Here is a 20467-nt window from a genome sequence, read left to right as displayed (position 1 = left end):
TGGTAGTTCATGCATATAGAGTGCAAAAACTATTGTATTTACATTTTTCAAGTTGACTTCCATGACACATTAGTAGGACATAAAGTTCCTTCCATGACAGACTTTTGGTTTCACAATGGCTACAATGAATGGATCAGAAAGTGTATTTACAACGTGCAAGGGTGACAAGAATATGAACACTCTAATGCACCACCCTTTTAGTAACTGGGCTGATACAGTGAGGTACGTTATCTAAATGCCACACTTTAGGTAATCCAAGTTCAACAAATAGAAAATCTTGAAGTTTATATCTATTTTTTCTTTATTGATGCATAATATATTCTCCAATGAGGCAACGATATAGACACTTAGACTATTTTGATGTACCCTGTTGTGCACACTTCATCTCATCGATTTTTTTCTCATTTGTGTTGCTACAGTCGCTATTTCACAAGATCGTCATGGCCCTATCAGGAACGGAGATGCTCTTAGCGAAGCAGGAGGACATGGTAGACGTGAACCTGAAGCTAAAGCTGACTTCCAGCCAATCCAACTAGCAGCAGCAGGCGGGGAGTGGATGCGCCTGCTAGATGAGTGCTAGCTTTGCGTATACGCTCGCTCGACAAACGTGTGTTGTTAACTATTGTATATAGTGTTATAATTACTGTCCTTTATTCCTGATGTTTGTTTTGTAGTTGAAACTCACATTGTTTTCTCATTTCCATCTCGATTTTGTATGCCGTGACCATGAAAAAACAAATGTTTTCCTATGGTTTCTAAAAATATAGCTCTCCATTGTTGTGATTGTGTACCGTCGCAACGTACGGGCAATGACCTATGAACAAAGAAAAACCGTAGCAACGCACGGGCACCGTACTAGTATATATATATATCATCTAGGTAAAGCTTCATCCGACCCGATCGTCCGACCACGCGCGGCCGCGACTCGCGGCACCCATCTGGTCTGACCGTATCGTCTCGTGTGTGTGGATCCACTTGGGCCGGTGTCACCGTTACGGTACGGACCCAACAAAACGGGGTACGGTTTTTTTCAACTGAGGGTTTCTCCGCTTTCCATTTTCGAAATCCATTCCTATTCCGTACCGCTCTCCAGCGCCGCCCCGAATCGCCTCTAAGATTTTTCGCATTATTCGACTACACTGATTCGGAAATCAAAGGAGATCAGTTGTTGCTGCGGAGTTGTCATCATGGGTCGCTACAGGTAGGGTTTTCCACTTTCTGTTTACCGTCATCATTTTTTAGTGCAGTTTCTCCAGTTTTTTTTGTTTTTGGTATACGGGGATTGGAGTGCAAGTTATTACTAGAAGCGATCACAATTTGTAGCTAGGTCCTGGCCCTTGCGCTTCCATGGCATCAGCGTCGCCCGCTTCCACGCCAATCGTGTTGCCTTGAACCCCGTCACCGCCAATAGAGGCTCCATCGCTGACACAGTCACCCACATCTGGTGGAATGGGCAGCGGCGCCTGGGACACCAACGGTAGGTGTAGAGGGTAGACCACACATCACGCAAGAGCCCTACGAGGCCCACAACGAATGCATCGGAGCTCCGCCGAGACGGAGGCAATGCCCAAGTTGAAGGTTGCGACGGCGGCATCAGCGACAGAGGGAAGGCGAGGGGGAGGTGCACCTTCTACAGAATGGGGTGAAGGCCAAAAAAAACCTGACACCAATAGTGTATTTTGTGCTTGATCTTTGAATTATTTTATATTATATTTGCATTCTGATGTATGTACTTATGGACTTCTCGGCTTCTATAAAGCATCAATTTTCGTGAGTTTTATTGTCATCTCTTTTATAAAAAAATCCATATACTTCTTTATAATCTAATCTATAGTCATGTGTGGGTTGTTACCTTTAGATGGACCGTGAGAAAATATTCAAGCCCAACATGACATGATGTCGCACGCAGCGCAACGCTCCCGGATAGTACCACGTCACTAGCTGAAGGAGGGTGAGTGGCTGAGTTAGCTATAAAAAAGGGGCATGTCTCCTTTGAAACTCATCTTTATCGGGATTTCCTTCACGTATCATACAACTGTTGCACCACTATACCATCAAATATGATTGGTGTGTCGCCGCAACACGGGCACTGTACTAGTAAATGTTAAATCTATAGTTTCATATGTTATTTTTACTTTTATATTATGAACTATATGTCAATTATAATTATGAATCATACTAAATTATTTATGAAATTTTTTGTGACAACCTCATAAAAAAACCTATCCACACCATTGTTTGTATGTAATATTAGTTTTATCATGTACGTGCAAAAAAGAAAAGGAAACAGAGTGTAACTGTCGGTGGGAAAATCCTCCGGCCGGGTGGCGGAATGCACCTGGCCTAATCCTAAGATAAGGAGGGGGCCTAAGCGCTCGCCTGTTTGGTGAATTCTGGATGAACACAAGAACACTCGAGGGTTTATAGTGGTTCAGGTCGCTGGAGCGTAATACCCTACCTCCACTGTCCGTAAGTTGTATTGACCGTGTCCCTTGTAACGCTGTGTCCCCTCCCTTTTATTGTTTAACGGAGGTACATACAAGGATGCTGAGCTCTGACATGCGGGCCCAGGAGCATAATGGAAGGAATACATTATGTGAATAATTAATGCTGACGACACACATGAGTAGAGGCATATAAGCGGAGCCGTTCAGATTCCCTCCGCCTTAGTAACACATGAGTAATCAGCGGGAGTCATGATGACTGCAGTCCATGCGGCATTGATAGGCAGTGACCCTTTTCTTGGAAACGCGCGAGTAATGGTGACTCATTGTCCTTGCTATGGTAACGTGTGAGTAACTATCTGTCACTGGAATGGACATGCGCACGTCTTATTCGTAATGAATGCAAAGACGTGCGTAGCCCAGAGGCTTCATGCCAGGTTCCTCCTGTTGGCTTACGCCGCGCGCAGTAGGCCACGTGGCAGCATCGGGTCTCCGCTTGGGCGGGGAGCAGGAGTGTATGTGATAAGGTCTGGATTCCACCAGATCAGGTCTGGACACGTGTCGGCACCGGACCCTCGCCTGGGTCCTGATTAAGGCCCGGGTATGTTCCGTCCTAGAACCCTGGGACCCCACTATGGGCGGCCCGGACCCCATACGGGGGGTCCGGATCCCATTCCAGGGGTCCAGTTCGCACACGTGGAGGTCCTGGACCAAACTTCGAGGCCTGAACCGTATATACAGTGGTCCGACACTTCCCCATGGGGGTCCGGACTCACTGGTGATGCCTCAGAGTATGTCACTTTCTCTAGACACGTGGCGGCACCGGACCCGCCCATGTGGTGGGGTCAGGTGCTGTTGCTGGCCCAGAGTAGTCGCCCGAGGCTAGGGCGAGTCATGGCCTGGTCCCACCTACAGCTCTTTTACCACGCGACTAAAAGTAGTCGCGTGGGTACTGTGTTTTTATACAGCAGTAAGGGGTACCCTAGTTTCAGGGTACCGACAGTGGCCCCCAGGCCCACCTCAGGGGAGGATGCGAGCCTGCAGGTGGGGCCAAAGCTTGTACCTTGCCTCAACATGGCCTAATTGGTGATTGGCGCGCTGTTTTAGCACGTCTACTGACGCGCCCACTGTCAATCCACCTTCGGTCACGTCAACTGCCATATCTGTCCCCGTGGCTGACTAACCCACGGTCCCCACGCCTGGTGGTTTCGTCGGGCCACGCGCGGGACACCTTGTTGCCGCTGCATTGGCTTAAAATAACCTTTTGTCTTCTGCAGCGGCCCCAACGAGGCGCGTTATCGCGTGCGGCGGTTCACACCCCGCTCTTTTCGCACCCGAAATCCGGCACACAAACTGTATGACCTGTGGACCCGGGCCCCCGTGTCACAGACTAGGCTGCCTGGGTCCTAGGTGCGCGTCGAACAGGATTTCCTGCGGCGATATAGGGGCGCGCGGGAGAGTTTCCCTGAAAAGGATTCAGGTTTCCCTGAAAAAGGATTCACCTCGCGTGCAGCAATTACCTTTTCGCATTCTCTCCCAATTGGCTGTGCCCCTTTGCCTTCGTGCTCCTCTGTTCCACGACCGCGCTGCCGCACACGCCATGGCTTCGCTCAATCATCCTGGTCGCTTTCAGGCTGAGGAGGAGCTCAATCTGGTGTGTGGCATGCTTGGGTGGAGCGCGCTAGGGCTCGCCGGAAGGATCCGTGCCGGCGCTGTCCCCCTTGGCGATCTCGCCGCCTAGGAGTTTGTGTTGTTCACCTCATACATTTCTTGCGGGTTGGCGCTGCCGATTTCGCCCTTCTTCTTGCTACTGCTGGAGGAGTTCGGGCTTCAGCTTCAACACCTCACGCCCCACTCCATCCTCCAGGCAGCGATCTTCGTCCACCTCTGCGAGATGTTTGTAGGTGTGGCCCCCTGCACTTCCCTCTTCCGCTATTTCTTCGTGCTGGTCAAGTCTGGGAAGACTAGGGACCACATCGGTGCCTACTACTTTCAGACGAGGCCAGATCCGGCCATAGTCTACATCCCCACCTTTGGTGGTGCGAGGTGGGAAAACTGGCGCAACGACTGGGTGATTGCCAGCACCGAGGCCAACGACCACCACATCCTGCCGAGCAATGGGCCAGCACTCGTCCGCAAGCAATGGAGGACCAAGCCATCCCTCTCGCTAGAGTTCCTGCCCGTATTGGACAGGATCAAGGTCTTGGCCATGGGCGGCCTGACATCAATGCACGTGGTCGGCGATCTCCTGAAGCACCGGATCGCGCCGCTGCAGAAGAGGCCACGCCTGTCCTGCTGGTTCACCGGCCTGAATGACATCTGTAGGATCCAGCGTGGGCCGGGTACCAATCTATCCTGGGACGAGCTGGAACTCCTGGTGGGGGGATTACTGGGGAGACTTTTGTCCCTGAGTCCCTGATACTCCCCCAGGACATCCCGGCGCTCTATGATGACCCAAGCCTGAGGACGGTGATCTTGGACATGTTGCCGACCCTCGACCACCGCGGCGTGGCGATTCGCCAGACCGGTGGTCGGGACCCTCTCCATGGGATCCGGATTTCTGGTGCACCGATAGGGGGTCCCCAGCCCGTCGGTGTGGCTCCCAGTGCCAATCCCGCCATGGCCCCCAGCCCCTTGGACAAGGGCAAAGGGGCTGCAAGCAGTGCCTCCGCCCCAGGTAGCTCCGGGGGGCGAAGGAGGAGAGGCGACGCAGGTTGCGTCGCGCTGACAGGTCGCTCGTTTTGGAGCCTGCCCAGAAGCGCCAGAAGGCTACAGATGGGACCAAGGAGGCCAGCTCCTAGGCCCACGACGCGCAGAGGCGCGTCAGTCCCCTGATCCTGCCGCCGCCACCACCATCCGGGGGTGATCAACCCCAGGAGCACCAGCAACAGCAACAACAACAACAACAACAGCAGGAGGGGCAGCAGCAGTGACCTCAGCAGCAGTAGCCACAGCCAGTGCGGCAACAGCAGCAGGAGCGGCGATCGCCTCGCTTCCAGGGTCACTGGAAAGTCCAGGGCCCCAAGTAAGTGTAGTCCCTTTTTCCACGAGCCTAATCATCATGCCGACAAGTCTTAACCCATCATCCGTTTGCCAGGGCTTCTTCCTCCGCTGCTCCCAAGGACACGCCTCCTCCACCAGATACCAGGCCCACCGATGGGTCTGGCTTTCAGCAGCAGGAATCCACTGAGGGTGGTGTCGGCGGTCCGCTCCCAGCTGCTGCCAGGACAGCGCCACCGGCCTCCCATGCCCCAGCTGGGGATCTGGCGGCAGTGGCGCCAGCATCAGGCGGTGTCGCCGCGGTGGAGAAGGTCCCAGCTGGGGGATCTGCGCCCATTCCCAACACTGGGGGTGACACAGGGGGCGCGTCCAGCTCCATCCCCCTGCCTGCTCCGGAGGAGATGGAGGTGGTATTTGGGCGGCGACTCCGGTCGGGTGCCGAGCGAGAAGCGGCGCCTGTCCCCCTCCCCCGCATGCTGTCCCGCGACCACCAGGTTCTTAGTGAAACTGAGGCAGCGATCTTGCGGGAGTGGGAGGCACTTGAAGCTGAGCACCAGCGCCTCAGTGACTGTAACATCCCAAAAATCTCAACCCAAGGTTTGGAACCCTAATCTCCTAAACCCCCCCCCCCTTATTTCTATTTTCTCCCTAAACTCCATCCTTAGGTCATCTCATCATATGCATACACTTGGATTGTTAGGAACACCTCACATAGATTATTTTCAACACTTAAGATTATTTAGCAAATTGTTGGTTCAAAAGAAAAGGAAATAAAAAGAAACAAAAATAGAAAATGGAAAAGTGAAATAGAAAACAGAAAAAAGGAAAACCCCTTCCCCCCTCGGCTGGGCCGTTTTCGGCCCAAACCGCACCGCGCCCGCATCCCCACAATCTCCTCCCACGGCCCAAGCGGCCCAGCTGCGCGTGCCCGCGCCGCGCCTGACAGCCCGGCCCCACCGGTCAGCGGCTCCACCCCTCTCCCTCTCGTGTCGCTCTCCCACTGGCAGCCCGGGCCCGCCTGTCAGGACCATCGTCCCGCCCATGCCATCACCGGCGCGTTCGCCGCCGACCACCTCTCGCCCCGTCGCTTCGCCATTAACGCTCGCACCGGCCTCAGCTACCAACCCGCCACTGTACCCGAGCCGTCCCCTCACCCCTCGCCTGCCCGATCCATCTCGTCGTCGTTTGCTCCATCCCCGCCATCATGGCAAGCTCGTCGGCGCTCGTCGTCCCCTCCCTTCCTTCCCCCCTCTCGGGCGCCTATAAAAGGGACCGCCCGAGCTCCGCTTTCTCCACACCAGCCCCGACCACCTCCTCCACTCCTCCCCGAGCCCAATTGAGCTAGCGCCACCGCGTTCTCCCTTCGCTCCGGTGAGCTTCGTTCTCGCCTCTCTGGTATCTTTCGGTCGAATTACTTTGGTGCTTGAGCTCCGCAACACACTCACGATCGCAATGCACCTCTCTCCACCTCCTATTGTGCTCGGTTGCCTCGCCGGCGACCTCACCGCCGCGAGCACCCGCCACCGCGCCGTGGACCGGCCACCCTAGGCCTCCATTGGTCAAATTAACCCCACCCCCATGGTCCCCTACCCCCGCTCATGCCTCGACACCGCTCCCCCACCACAGAACCGGACCCACAGCGGAGAACCATCGCAGGATTTCACCGGCGGTCGAGCTCCGGTCGACCTCCCCCCCTCCGTCGCTGCTCCGCGCCGTTAACCCCCCTCCCCTCGCTGACGTGTGGGCCCATGCCACGGCGCTGTCCCCCGCCGTCTCCTCTCGCTGATGGGCTGGCTGGGCCGCCTGCCGCGCCCGCACGCGCGCGCGCCTGGGTGGCCCAAAATCTCCCCCCCCGGCCCAGCAAGCAGGAAAACCCTTTTCTTTTTCTTTTCCTATTTCTTTTTCCCATTTTCATATATATAATTATATGCTAATATTTTATGCACCAAAAATAGTTTAAATAAATTATAGGGCATAAAAATAATAAGATATAAGAAATGGCACACCCCACTAAAGTCACCATGATTGATGTATTATTCTTATCTGTGTTTGTTAGCGGAAGAGGGATCGGATCCTCCGGAATTTATAGCTCCGGAAGAAGGACAGGAACCCGACCCCTCCGAGATAAATCTTTTGTGCCAGGAAAGCTTCGACGAAGGCAAGTCCATCCTTGCCTTGATGCATAATTTACCTATTCTCTCTACCACTACCTAAGCCACGACTAAGGGATGGAATCAAATTGCATGGTGAGCATGAGAGAGCCTGCATTAACAAATACCTTTTGATCACAAGATATGGGATGGGAAAAGGTGGTAACCAACATTGTTTTCAAAAGTGTGCGATGAAGGGTATTCACCCTCATCACCTGGTGAGTGGGAGGATCAGGGACTCCCTGGTTTAGGGGAGGGCCTAAGGTGATGGCTCAGCTGGTTTAGGCGTGAGCAGAAGGATTGTCCTCTCATATAAGGACCGGTTTGTCATCCTTCACTACCTGTACTCATGAAAAGTACAACCACTCGAGGCTGTGTGGGCAGTCACTCGATCTGAACTCGTACGGTCCAACCCCAGGGTTATGAAGGCTGGGGAGCACCGGGAGGATAAGGAGGGGGAATGTTTTGTCCGGTTTGGACATGGCGTGGCCTGACTCCTTCCGGTATAACCGTTAAGGTTAGGACGTGCGAGGAAGGAAAGAGATTCAGATTTGGATCTCATTGGCCATGAGATTGCAGAGCCAGACTAGTGGGTAAAGTGTACCCCTCTGCGCAGAGTTTAAACCTATTCGAATAGTTCGTGTCCACTGGTATGGACGAGTTTGGTGTGGTATGACAATTAGTGTTTCTACAACAACCGGGAACAGGGAAATGTGTGTGTGTGTAAGTGTGTCTCTGGAAAAGAAAATGGTGCCACGTGAGCGGGAAGCTCAGTGGTGGTGTTATTTCTATTGTTTCGGGAAAACCCTAACAACAAGTACTACCTTTCTCTGAGAAAAAGAAGAGTGACTTCAACTCCACCATATGAAGCATGTATGATATAGGTCTCTTTCTCTTTATGGGAGTCGGGTGGGCTTGCGAAATACCTAGTGTATTCACCCAGATTTATTTATGTTTTTCAGCAGCTGAAGACTTCTTTTCTACTATGCTTGATTGAGGGGGCTGTGTCTTTACCCAGTTCTGCCTGTGGCCTGGGCTAGTTTATCTTCCACTGCGTTTTATAATTCCGGCTCACTCTCGAGCTTGTACCCTGGTATTGTAATAACATTTACTCATACTCTATACTATTTGAAGTAAGGAATGTGGTTACTAGCCTCCTGGGACTAGTAATTGTATCACATTTGTGTCCCAAAGGATTGGGACGCTTCAGGTGGTATCAGAGGCTATAGGACTGGTCGTAGACCGCAGCCCTGATCTTAAAAGTTGCCTTAACAAGAAAACACCTCTTACGCCCAAGAAACACCTTCTCTCCTTTCCCGATATTAACAGACCCTTCTTTTCTCCTACCAGATGGAAGGCTCTTGGGTCATTAGGACTTCCTACTGCTAGAGGAGGAAGGATTTCCTCACCTTCTACGTAGTTGCGAACTACACATGGGGATCCACAAGAAGCCTGAATATGTCTGGAAGGAATACCGCGAAAATGGAATATAGAAGTGCTCTATGGCGGTCTACCTAGGAGAAAGCCGAAGTTACCCAAACCACCCTCCCTTCCAAGTCACCTTCATCGGGCACTGCTTCCCAGACACTTGCCAAAGTGTTGCCCAAAAAGCCCTTAAATAGCTATGCCAAAACTACAGCAAAGAGATCTTTGAAACCCCCCTCCGTTACTTTCCACCCAGCAACAAAAATACCCCCACCTGGAGGAAAAGACTTCAGGCCCTGTCAGGGAGAGACCCTACCGAGGATGACCCCACCATTGTCTACATGGCCGGATACCTCCACACTCTCGATAACTACTACGATGATCTCTCCTCCCACTGCACCCACCTAAACTCCCGGGTGGAAAGCTTAGAGCAGCAGGTCAAGGAACTTAAGAAGGAGAAGGCATCCCTCCAAGAGTATCTCGATATAGCAGAAGGCGAGGAGGCCAACACCCGTGAAGCCTACCGAACCCTAAAGATGGATTATGATAAGAAGCTGAAGAAGCTCGCCCCCACGAAGAAAATCCAAAAGAAGACCAAGAACCAAGGAGGCCAAGCTGAGTGAAGGAAGAAGGCTCCCCCAGCACCAGCTGCCGCCAGGATAGAGAATTTGTCCGACATCGAGGATATGTCCCTAGCTAGCCTTGATGACCTTCTCAAGGAATTTGGGGACACCTTAGAAAAAGAGTTCGGGAGTACCTCTGAGAACGCTCGCATGTAGTACGACTTGTAGTAGTTGTATGCTTGTAATGTATTGGTGTAATGAATAAAATAACTTGGTTGAAAACAATTGGCATGTGCATAATAGTGATTATCTCCCCCTGGCAGATGGCTTCGGATAAAACCACACCTACCGCCTCCGGGATTGGAGCAGGGTTCCCCTGAGAGCTGAAAGGGAAGCCGGTAGAGAGGAAAGTGAGACCCACCTCCCCGCACCTCCAGAACTACCCTTAGATCTAGCCCAAGTTCTAGCCAACCAAACCCGACTCATCGAGGTCCTCACTCGAAGTCTAGAAAATCAACGTCCGAATGGTGGAAGACCACAAGACAGGATGGGAGATTTCCTGAGGCTCAAGCCTCCCACGTTTGTCGGATCTAGCAATCCCCTCGATGCTGACGATTGGCTGCACATAATTAAAAGAAAGCTGGAAGCAATCGGATGCCCGGAAAATCAGCGTGTTCAACTGGCTGCTCATCAACTCTCTGGAATGGCCTTAGCCTGGTGGGATACCTTCAATGTCACCATCAGAGATGCTACCTGGGCGGAGTTTGAAATAGCTTTCCGGGAGCACCATGTGCCCCAAGGGATCGTTCAGCTCAAGGAAGACGAATTCCGGGAACTGACTCAAGACGGAAGATCTGTCAGTGAATATGTGCACAAGTTCACGGAGTTGGCCCGCTACGCGCCAGATGACGTCAGAACCGAAGTCAAGAAGATGGCCCGCTTCCTGAAGAGGCTCAGGCCAGAACTCAAGACCATCCTGGCTAGCCAAGACTTCCTCAGTTTTTCTCACCTCTCCAACAAAGCCATGCAAGTGGAAAGGGCAAAGGAGGAAGAAAAAGGCCATCTCAAGAGGAAATTCCAAGTCCTCCGGGCTCAGCAACAAGATCGGCACTAGAAAACTCGATCCTTTGGATTTCCACCCAAGGGACCAAGCTTCAGTAGGCCAACTGGACCCACCCCGTCACGATTCAGTCAGCAGAGTCAGAGCTCCTTTCATGCCCCCTCAGTTGCAAGCAACCAACCCCCGGCGAATGTGTGTTGGCACTGCGGAGATCCCAGTCACTTCAAGAACAACTGTCCCCAGCTGAAGCCATCAGGACCTGGTTACTCCAACTCGATGAATGGCCCCAAGAATACCTCAGCATCCGCCCCCAAGGCGCCCTCCTCCATCAGCCAGCAGAACAAGACCTCGTATCAATGAAGGGCTCGATTAAATCACGTCGATGCTCAGGAGGCTCAGCAAGCTCCAGGAGTAGTGCTCGGTGAGTTCCTTGTTGAATTTACTCCTGCTACTGTACTTTTCGATTTAGGAGCATCCCATTCTTTCATAGCCACTAGTTTTGTGGAAAAGCATGGCATTTCCTCTACCCCTCTAGAGATTCCCTTGGTCACCCGAACCCCAGGGTTAGACCTTCTTTGTCAGCTCAAATGCTCCCAAGTCAGAATACTTTTAAGTGGGGTAGTATTCTTGGCAGACTTAACCGTCTTCCATCCCAAGGGATTGATGTGATATTAGGGATGGATTGGTTGACCAAACACAAAGGTATCATCAGTTGCGCAAACAAGACAGTCCTTCTCACAGACCACCAAGGAAAGTCAGTCTCTTGTCAGGCTCAGCCACCCGCCAATGATCCAATGATGTTTAATCTAGCAACAGAAAACATATCAGTGGTAGAAGAATTCATGGATGTGTTCCCAGAAGAGTTACCAGGAATGCCACCGGAAAGAGAAGTGGAATTCTACATAGATCTGATTCCTGGAACGGCACCCATCGCAAAGAGACCATACCGCATGGCTCCTACCGAATTAGCAGAATTGAAGCTCCAAATCGCAGATCTTCAACAAAAAGGGTACATTTGTCCCAGCTCATCCCCTTGGGGAGCACCGGTCCTTTTCGTCTCTAAGAAAGATGGAAGTATGAGGATGTGTATTGATTACCGATCGTTAAATGAAGTCACCATCAAGAACAAGTATCCACTTCCTCGGATCGACGACCTCTTCGATCAGCTTCAAGGGGCCAAATACTTCTCCAAGATAGACCTAAGGTCTGGTTATCACCAATTGAGAATCAAGGAAGCCGATATCCAGAAGACTGCATTTGTCACCCGGTACGGATAGTATGAATTCACAGTGATGCCTTTCGGACTGACAAACGCACCCGCCTTTTTCATGAACCTCATGAACAAAGTATTTATGGAAGAGCTGGATAAGTTTGTCGTGGTCTTCATTGACGACATCCTTATCTACTCCAAGAACCGCGAAGACCATAAGCGTCACCTTCGGACCGTCCTCGGAAAACTCAGGGCACACCAACTTTATGCTAAACTCAGTAAATGTGAATTCTGGTTGGAAAAGATCGCCTTCCTTGGGCATATCTTGACCGCAGAAGGAATAGAGGTAGACCCTTCCAAGGTGGAAGCAGTATCAAAATGGACGCAGACATCCAACGTCAGTGAGGTTCGAAGCTTTCTGGGAATGGCAGGATATTACCGTGGCTTTATCAAGGGATTCTCCAGCATAGCAAGACCTATGACCAAACTCCTCAAGAAAGACCATAAGTTTGTGTGGACCCCGAAATGTGAAGGAAGTTTCCAGATCATAAAGGAGAAGCTCACGACCGCACCCGTTTTGACACTACCGGATATACATCAGGATTTCGTCGTCTTCTGTGATGCCTCGAGGCAAGGCTTAGGGTGTGTACTGATGCAAAACGAGAAAGTCATTGCTTATGCATCGCACCTACTTAAGCCGCATGAGCAGAATTATCCCACCCATGATTTAGAATTGGCAGCCATAGTGCATGCCCTGAAAATATGGAGGCATTACCTAATTGGGAACAAATGTCGCATCTTCACCGATCACAAGAGTCTGAGGTATATCTTCACTCAGCCAGATCTCAACCTCCGACAACGAAGATGGTTGGAACTGATCAAGGATTATGACCTTGAGATTCATTATCACCCCGGAAAGGCCAACGTGGTAGCAGACGCCCTCAGCCGAAAACCTTTTAGAATAAAAGGAACCAACTTTTTAGAAGATTGGAAGAAGGAATCAGCTCAACTGAATGCATGTTTGGCAAACAACGGCAGTCTCGAAGTCAAACCAATGCTAGAAGACCTCATACGCAAAGCTCAATGCCTAGACTCAGAGACAACAAGACTGGTGGAAAAAGCTCGCAAGGAACAACTTCCGGACCTCAGGACAGATGAACAAGGAGCCCTTTGGTTCAAGAATCGTCTGTGTGTACTAAAAAGGGAGGCACGAGAAGTCCTACTCGAGGAAGCTCACAACTCAGCCTACTCCATCCACCCAGGAACTACCAAGATGTGTTGTGACGGAACCTCCCAAGTAATTAGGCCCACCTACAGTTGTCCTTGTCTAACAGACATCAGACACCCTGTAAATGTTCCTAAGTCACTTGACAAGTTCGGTATCTTTCCTTACCTTACCAGGAACGTTTCACCCGTCTTGCAGACATTACAGAACATCGGAGATAAAGAAATGCGGAAGCGATTACATAACTTACATTTATTTTAAAAGCAAGCTTAAGTTATTTTATTACAGACCAGAACTATAAACGAGTGCTGAGTAGTATTATTACACATATCAAGGGAGGCAAAAACTCCTCCCGATAGTTTTAAAACAAAAAGTCCTATATGGAGGACCATGTCCTCCCGCATCTTCACTCTTGTTTTTCTTCATTTGACACCACCTTGGAGCAAAAGCAACAAAACTTTGTCGCTTCCTCACCTAAAAACAACGAAGGGATAAACCCTGAGTATGGAATTACTCAGCAAGTCTTACCCGACTAAGGAAAAGACTCTCAAGGGTATGCTGGATAAATAGGAATCAAGGAGAGGCTTTAGCAATAATCAACTTAGATACTTTTGCAGAAATAGCTTACTAAAGTGAGTCCTTACTTTCAATATTTAACGCCAGATTGAATATCAATAGACTCTGTTTGCATCTAGTCTAATTTCATCATCTCATCAATACAACATCCTTTTTATTCATAATGTTCACATCCTGACTTAGGTTGCAGGGCAGTGACCAAGTCTTCATAACCGCGAAGGTACGGCGATCCGAATCGATTATACTCAGCTGAGGATCTCCAATCACACGACATATGTAGCACTTAACCCTTGCATATGTCAACCCGCCACCGGGGTTCTTAAGACTAGATCAGGTTCACGCAAACGAGAGCACAGATACACCACCGTCCAGCCTCTTGCCACGGAGGGTACACGCTACTCTCGCCACCGCTCCACGCCCATTTCGTGTTATCTTATTCTGGCCTTAGTCTGCCCGAGGCAAGGCTTACCCATGACGAGGCATGTGACCAGTTAAAGGGTCCTCGATCATCAAGCCTGCATACGCATCAATCCTTAATCAACCTGGGTAGAACATCACCTGTTCCTAACCCAAGTCTCAATTTAAGTATTTCCATCCCTAGGATTGTTTCTGTTCCTTAGGATGAAAAGAGCATCACAGGGAACTTTGCAGTAAGATCCCACCATTGCTCCAAATGAAAATATTCTTGCAGGTAGAAGCCATCCTTTCTCGAGCTAGGCTAAGGACAACCTCTATCCACAAGATCTAAGCAAGGCTAAGCATTTTTGTAAATCATATTTTGATACTTCACAGAAGTATCTATAAAGGTATGGATATCAAGGAAAGCAATGCATCAAAGGGTTCCAAGCAACTCCTTTGAACCTAATGCACATTTCACTAGACTTAAAGTGTGCGAAAATTATTTAAAAACACAAGGAAGGGGTTGTATGCACCGGGGCTTGCCTTCGTTAATAGGTGAGTCAGGCTCGGATCCGCAGATGTCGAAGTAGAGCCGAGTCCCTGCCTGAGATTCCAAGGTGGTGGTGTCTTCTCTTGAGTCACTTTACTCTCTTCTTCGTTTTCTAAATATAACCATATAGGTATATATATAAGAATGAATGCCATGTAATGCTCATGAGAGTGCGAAGATAATAAATATTTATTAACTAAGTCTTGAATACAACTTTCCTTCACGGAACTCCGAGAACTTAGGGTTTCCGGAGTCAGTAAAGGAGTTCAAAGGACAGGGGTAGGGGTTTTGGGTTCTAGTTATCAAACAATGTTCAAATCAAACCAAACTCTACCCATGGCTTCTAAATAATGTGTAAAGCTCACATAAAAAGTTTGGGCAATTTTGGGATTATTATCTATTTTCTAAAAATCCAGAACTAATGGTTTAAACTAGTTTAAATGCCTCAAAATTCCTTATTTTACTTAAAAATCATGAAACTATTTTTATAAAATTCTAGGGAAAATAACAAGCTTAGGAAAATTGGTTTCACAATTTTACCATTTTTCTACAATTTTTAACAAATTTCTAAAGCTCTATTGTAAAAGAAAAAGGAAAAGCTTCAATAGTGCTGGGCCAATTCTAGCCCAAGCGGCCCAACACCAGAGAGAAAATGCGCCCACGCCCGCGCGCTCTGGCATCTTTGCAGAAGGGTCCTCGGGTTTTTAGCTAACTGGGAACGAGTTCTTTCACTGTTTCTTGTGTCGCTGACAGTTTGCAGTATGGTCCCTGGATTTCTTTTTCTTTACCCCTCCTGATCCCCGACGGCGACGAACTTAGCAGTGCTCTGGTGAGCTCACAGACGGGCCGATTGGGGCAACTTCTAGGGTCCCCAAGCGACTGACACGAAATTGGATCTACCCCGACCATTTCCCCCAACATAATTTCACTAATGGCCACAAGGTTTGGTCTAGCCACGGCGACCGTGGACAAGGCGGACTGATGAACGCGTTCCCGTGGATTCATGGCGGTCCAGTACAGTTAAGGGGTTCAGGAAGCTTTAGAAGAGCCTAGGGACGCTAAAACAATCAACAGAGAAGTATGAAGTCACCTGGAACAGGCTGACCATGGGGAGTATACACCGCACGGTGTTCTTGGTGGATTTGGGAAGAATACAAAATTAGTGCTTACTGGTGAGGGTTTGGGGATACAGGTAGGTGCAGTAGATGCTGGAATCCATGGCGGAGCTGAGGAGGTGCTCAATTTATAGTTCCCGTTGTCGGTGGTGTCCAATTCCACGAAGTTGTGCTGGCGGCCGGAGGAAAGCAGGGGTACTGGAGCAGGGGATGGGTGGCGTTCACCGTGGCACTTCCTCCGGTGAGCACCGGTTGAGGAGCTACGGCGGTTATCGGTGAGCTGGTGCGGCTAGTGACGACGTGGTGAAAAGCTCGGAGCGTGGCACAACCGCGGTGAAGCACGGCAACTCCGATGACGGCCATACGGCCACGTCGCCGGTGCGAAGGGCAGGGAACAGCGAGGCCACAGTAGTTCATACACATCCGTGACTAGATCTTTTCATGGTGAGCGAACTCCACACGCCCGCGGCACGAATCCCGGCGAAGAGGTCGTTGGCGGTGAGATTTTTGACGCTGGCGGTCTGATCTTCAACAGAGCACTGTACCATGGCTAAAACTTGATTCAGTCGCCTGACAACCCAACTTGGAGCGAGATTTTCTCTTAATTCCTTGTGACAACACAAGTCAAGCATTGCAGCAAACTTGGAGAGCATTATACCAACTACATCTTTGCTATATGGTGTTGTCACAAAAGGCCAGTAGATCAGGCATAAACTTGGGCTTGATGTTGATGTCAGTCCACTGTCAGCCTGATTTTCACACTTAATCAGCCTGACAGCCAAACTTCAGGCTTAATTATCTCTAAATTCTTCTTAACAACTGAGCTCACATTCTTAAGCAAAGTTGTTCTCCTTTGATAGATCTTCAAATTTGGTGTGGTGTCCTAGGGCAAAATCTCCTTTGTTTAGAAGTTACAAGGTCACAAAGATGAGCACAATACACTGAAATTAGACTTAGTCAAAAGAGTTCAAATGTGACTCTTTTGCAAATAAGTCCAAAACTCAGGGTTTGGCTTGCAAATCATCTTAAATGTGAACCATGTGACTTTACATATTTAAACATAGTAGTTTTTACACTTTGGTCCAAATATGCACTGCTTTTGCACATAGGCCCCTAGGGTTTGGTTTTAGGGTTTTCCCAGGGCTCCAATTAGGGTTTTTGGTATCCCAGGGGTATAAAGGTGATTCAAGTTTATTCTTGGGGTCATTTTATGACTTTTACCCTAAAGCTTTTAGGTTTTCTCAACTTGGGTTAGGTTTTACCCCTTTAATCCCTATTTAGGGTAAAGCTTCCTATCCAGGGTCCTATTTGCAAAACATTAAAACAATACAACTTGTTTGAAATTTTTGCCTAGTGAATGCACTCTAGGTGTGTCAAACATATGCAATGCCAATGCTTATGATGCCATGCTCATGTTTTAGTTATAGTAACACCAGGGGTGTTACATCCTTCCCCCCATAAAAGAATCTCGTCCCGAGATTAAAAGTCCTAGGGTAAGTAATGGAAAAGGAAACATGTCATATTTTTATTTCCTTATTCTTGGTATAAGGCAGGGGATGGTGTGGGGGTCACTTCTTTTATTACACAATTATACAGGCTTTACAGTTTACAAGAGGCTAAAAAGCCTGGGAAATTCTTATCTAAAAAGTCTTGAGTTTCCCATGTAGCCTCATCTTCAGAATGCTGGTTCCACTGTATCCTATAAAACTTGAGAGTTTTTCTCCGGGTAACCCTGTCCTTTTGATCCAAGACTCGAATAGGGTGCTCAGAATATGTCAAGTCCGGTTCAAGGACAACATCTGTTACTTCAACGGTTTGATCAGGAACCCGACACTTCTTCAATTGTGACACGTGGAACACATTATGCACAGCAGACAATGTTTCGGGTAGTTGGAGTCGGTATGCCACTGGCCCATATCTGTCCAAAATAAGAAAAGGACCAATATATCGTGGTGCAAGCTTCCCTTTAACCCCGAAACACGATACACCCTTCATTGGTGAAACTTTCAAGTAGACGTAATCTCCTACGAGAAAGCATAAGGGTTGTCGTCGTCGGTCTACATAACTCTTTTGACGAGTTTGGGCTTTCTTTATATTATGTATTATTTTCTGAACTTTGTCTTCAGTTTCTTTTACCAGGTCAGGCCTGAAGAAGTACCTTTCACCTGGTTCAGACCAATTTAGCGGAGTACGACATCGTCGTCATATAAAGCTTCGAAGGGTGCCATCTTGATGCTTTCTTGATAGCTATTATTATTATATGAAAACTCCGCTAAGGGCAAACATTCATCCCATTTCTATGAGAAGTCCAGAACACATGCCCGCATCATATCTTCAAGTATCTGGTTCACTCTCTCAGTCTGTCCACTGGTTTGAGGATGATAGGCCGAACTGTGGAGCAACTTAGTACCCAGGGATTTATGAAGTTGTTCCCAGAATTTGGATACAAATTGAGGTCCACGATCCGACACTATAATCTTTGGAACACCACGCAGACTAAGAATGTGAGCAATGTATAATTGGGCATAGACAGTAACCGGGTGATCTGTCTTGACTGGCAGAAAATGAGCAATTTTCGTAAGCCGATCAACAATAACCTAGATAGAGTCATACCCTTTTGTAGTCCTGGGTAATCCCATAATGAAGTCCATACAATATCTTCCCCTTTCCATGTTGGGATAGGTAAGGATTGTAATGGACCAACAGTCTTCATGTATATGGCCTTGACACGTTTACAAGTGTCACATCTAGCCACATAGTGTGCAATTTCAATTTGCATCTTTGCCCACCAGAGGAACACATAAGGTTCCATGTGTGCAACTTGCTTCTTCTGATGACACTGTACTATCTGAGTCTGTTGGGTGGCAATTATACAACTTTACCCAAATAGAATCAGATGCACCATCTTGGGTAAAACACATAAGAAGAGGTTTACCAACAAGTGGTTACAGTAAGTTCATAGCACACGAGACGGGTGTGAATGTTGAATAACATCACGTTCAACTCGTGTTAGCCAGGGAATCCAAGTCCATGAAAGGTGATATAGATTCAAGAAAAATCACCAGCGGAGGGATCTGAAAATGCGGACTTTGCAACCAGTCCATTTTATCCAGCACTAGTCATGGATCGGCATGATCACACACGCAGGAAAAGCATGTGTGAGGTGGTCGAGGCATGACTAGAGCGATAATTTACTGGTCAACTTAATTTGACTTTGGTAAGTACTTTCTTTATGGTGGGTTGAACCAAAGTGAGTTTAGACAACTCGATAAAACGATCTCTAAACTCAGCATGCGTTCATTGGGCAGTTACAAGTTAGTCAAAACCAACTTGTTGAACTACTTTTGACATTAAGCAAATCCTCTCAGTACCATTGGTAAATCAAGGGTTGAGAGTTCACATTTGCTAACAAGAAATCCTGCACTTGGTTAAAAATCTATTTGGTCATGTTGTTCATCCATTTTTCTCATAAGAGATGAATTATCCACTTGGTTAGGGAATACATGGATTAAATAAGAGAGCGAATGAACAAACTCCTGCATTTCAGTAGCAGGGAAAACATATCTCTATTTTGGGATCTAATCAATTGTTATCCAACACTAAAAAGATCCAAGGCTTTACCTTTACACAAAGGATGTAAAGGGAACTTATATGAGTAATCACTACCAAGAGCAAAAGAAATAAGACCACACATATAAGTGGTATATCCTTTTGATCCGGCAAAGATGATAGATGTGGCTTGATAACTTGACAAACAACATAGAGATTGTTTCAAGGAAGGAGTCCACGGAAGGTCACACATTAGTGTAGTTTCACAATGGATCATGACCAGAGACCTCGATACCAACCTGCGCCAAGCAGCAGAATCCTGTGTGTACATTCACAGGAGGCTCTCAGTTTCGCCGCGGTACCATAAGTCCTTAACCATGACACCATTACAAAACTGGCACCAATAATGGATCTCACGTGTTAAGAATAATTTGCGTAGAGATAACATATTGATATAATCTCATAATGGATTATGACTACTAACTGTGATACAAGCGTGCATCGAGCAGCACAACCTTGTGTGTATACCCACAAGAGGCCCTCGGTTTTGGCGCGGCATCATCAATTTTAGTCATAACGCCAATACCAGACATAACCAATAAAGAATCTCACACAACACAAATAAACTGGACAAGGATGACAAGGTACAAAAGAGACTCCACCTGTAAGAATGGTTACAAGTAGAGAGCCAAATAGATCATGGCCCGATGAAATGAATAAGGCATGGCCAGAACCTAAACTAGGTGGTGAGGGAGTATGATGAAAGACTGTAACTTCAGACCCAAGCATATTTCTATGCCCATTGCAGAGATCACAAGGTCAAGGCTTAAGTTGGTATGCCTTCGAAGAAACCAAAGGCATCAAATTCAAGAAAATGGCCGGACATGTCTTTCCTAGGTTGGGTTAATAAAGCAACATGGCAATTCGCAAGGAGAGGCCAACTATACTAGAGACCGCAACCTGTATCAACCGAACAACAGAATGGCTCTAGGAGGAGACATGACTTGAGATCCTTGTTTGAAGTCTAGGTACACTTTAGGTCTGACAAAGAAATTATCTAGGCATTGATTTGTACGGGTGTGGTCATGAAGTGATAACGGAAAATTCGACTTTGGGTCGGGTCATGGTTCACCAAATACGAATATAGCCTAATCTTGGTTTAGGCAATCAAGTCACCAATCCTCGATTGGCCATAACTCAA

The sequence above is a fragment of the Zea mays genome, chromosome 5 (assembly GCF_902167145.1).
Source record: "Zea mays cultivar B73 chromosome 5, Zm-B73-REFERENCE-NAM-5.0, whole genome shotgun sequence".
In the NCBI taxonomy this organism is placed as follows: Eukaryota; Viridiplantae; Streptophyta; class Magnoliopsida; order Poales; family Poaceae; genus Zea; species Zea mays.
The sequence above is the reverse complement of the archived record's forward strand: the minus strand, read 5'-3'. Positions refer to the sequence as shown.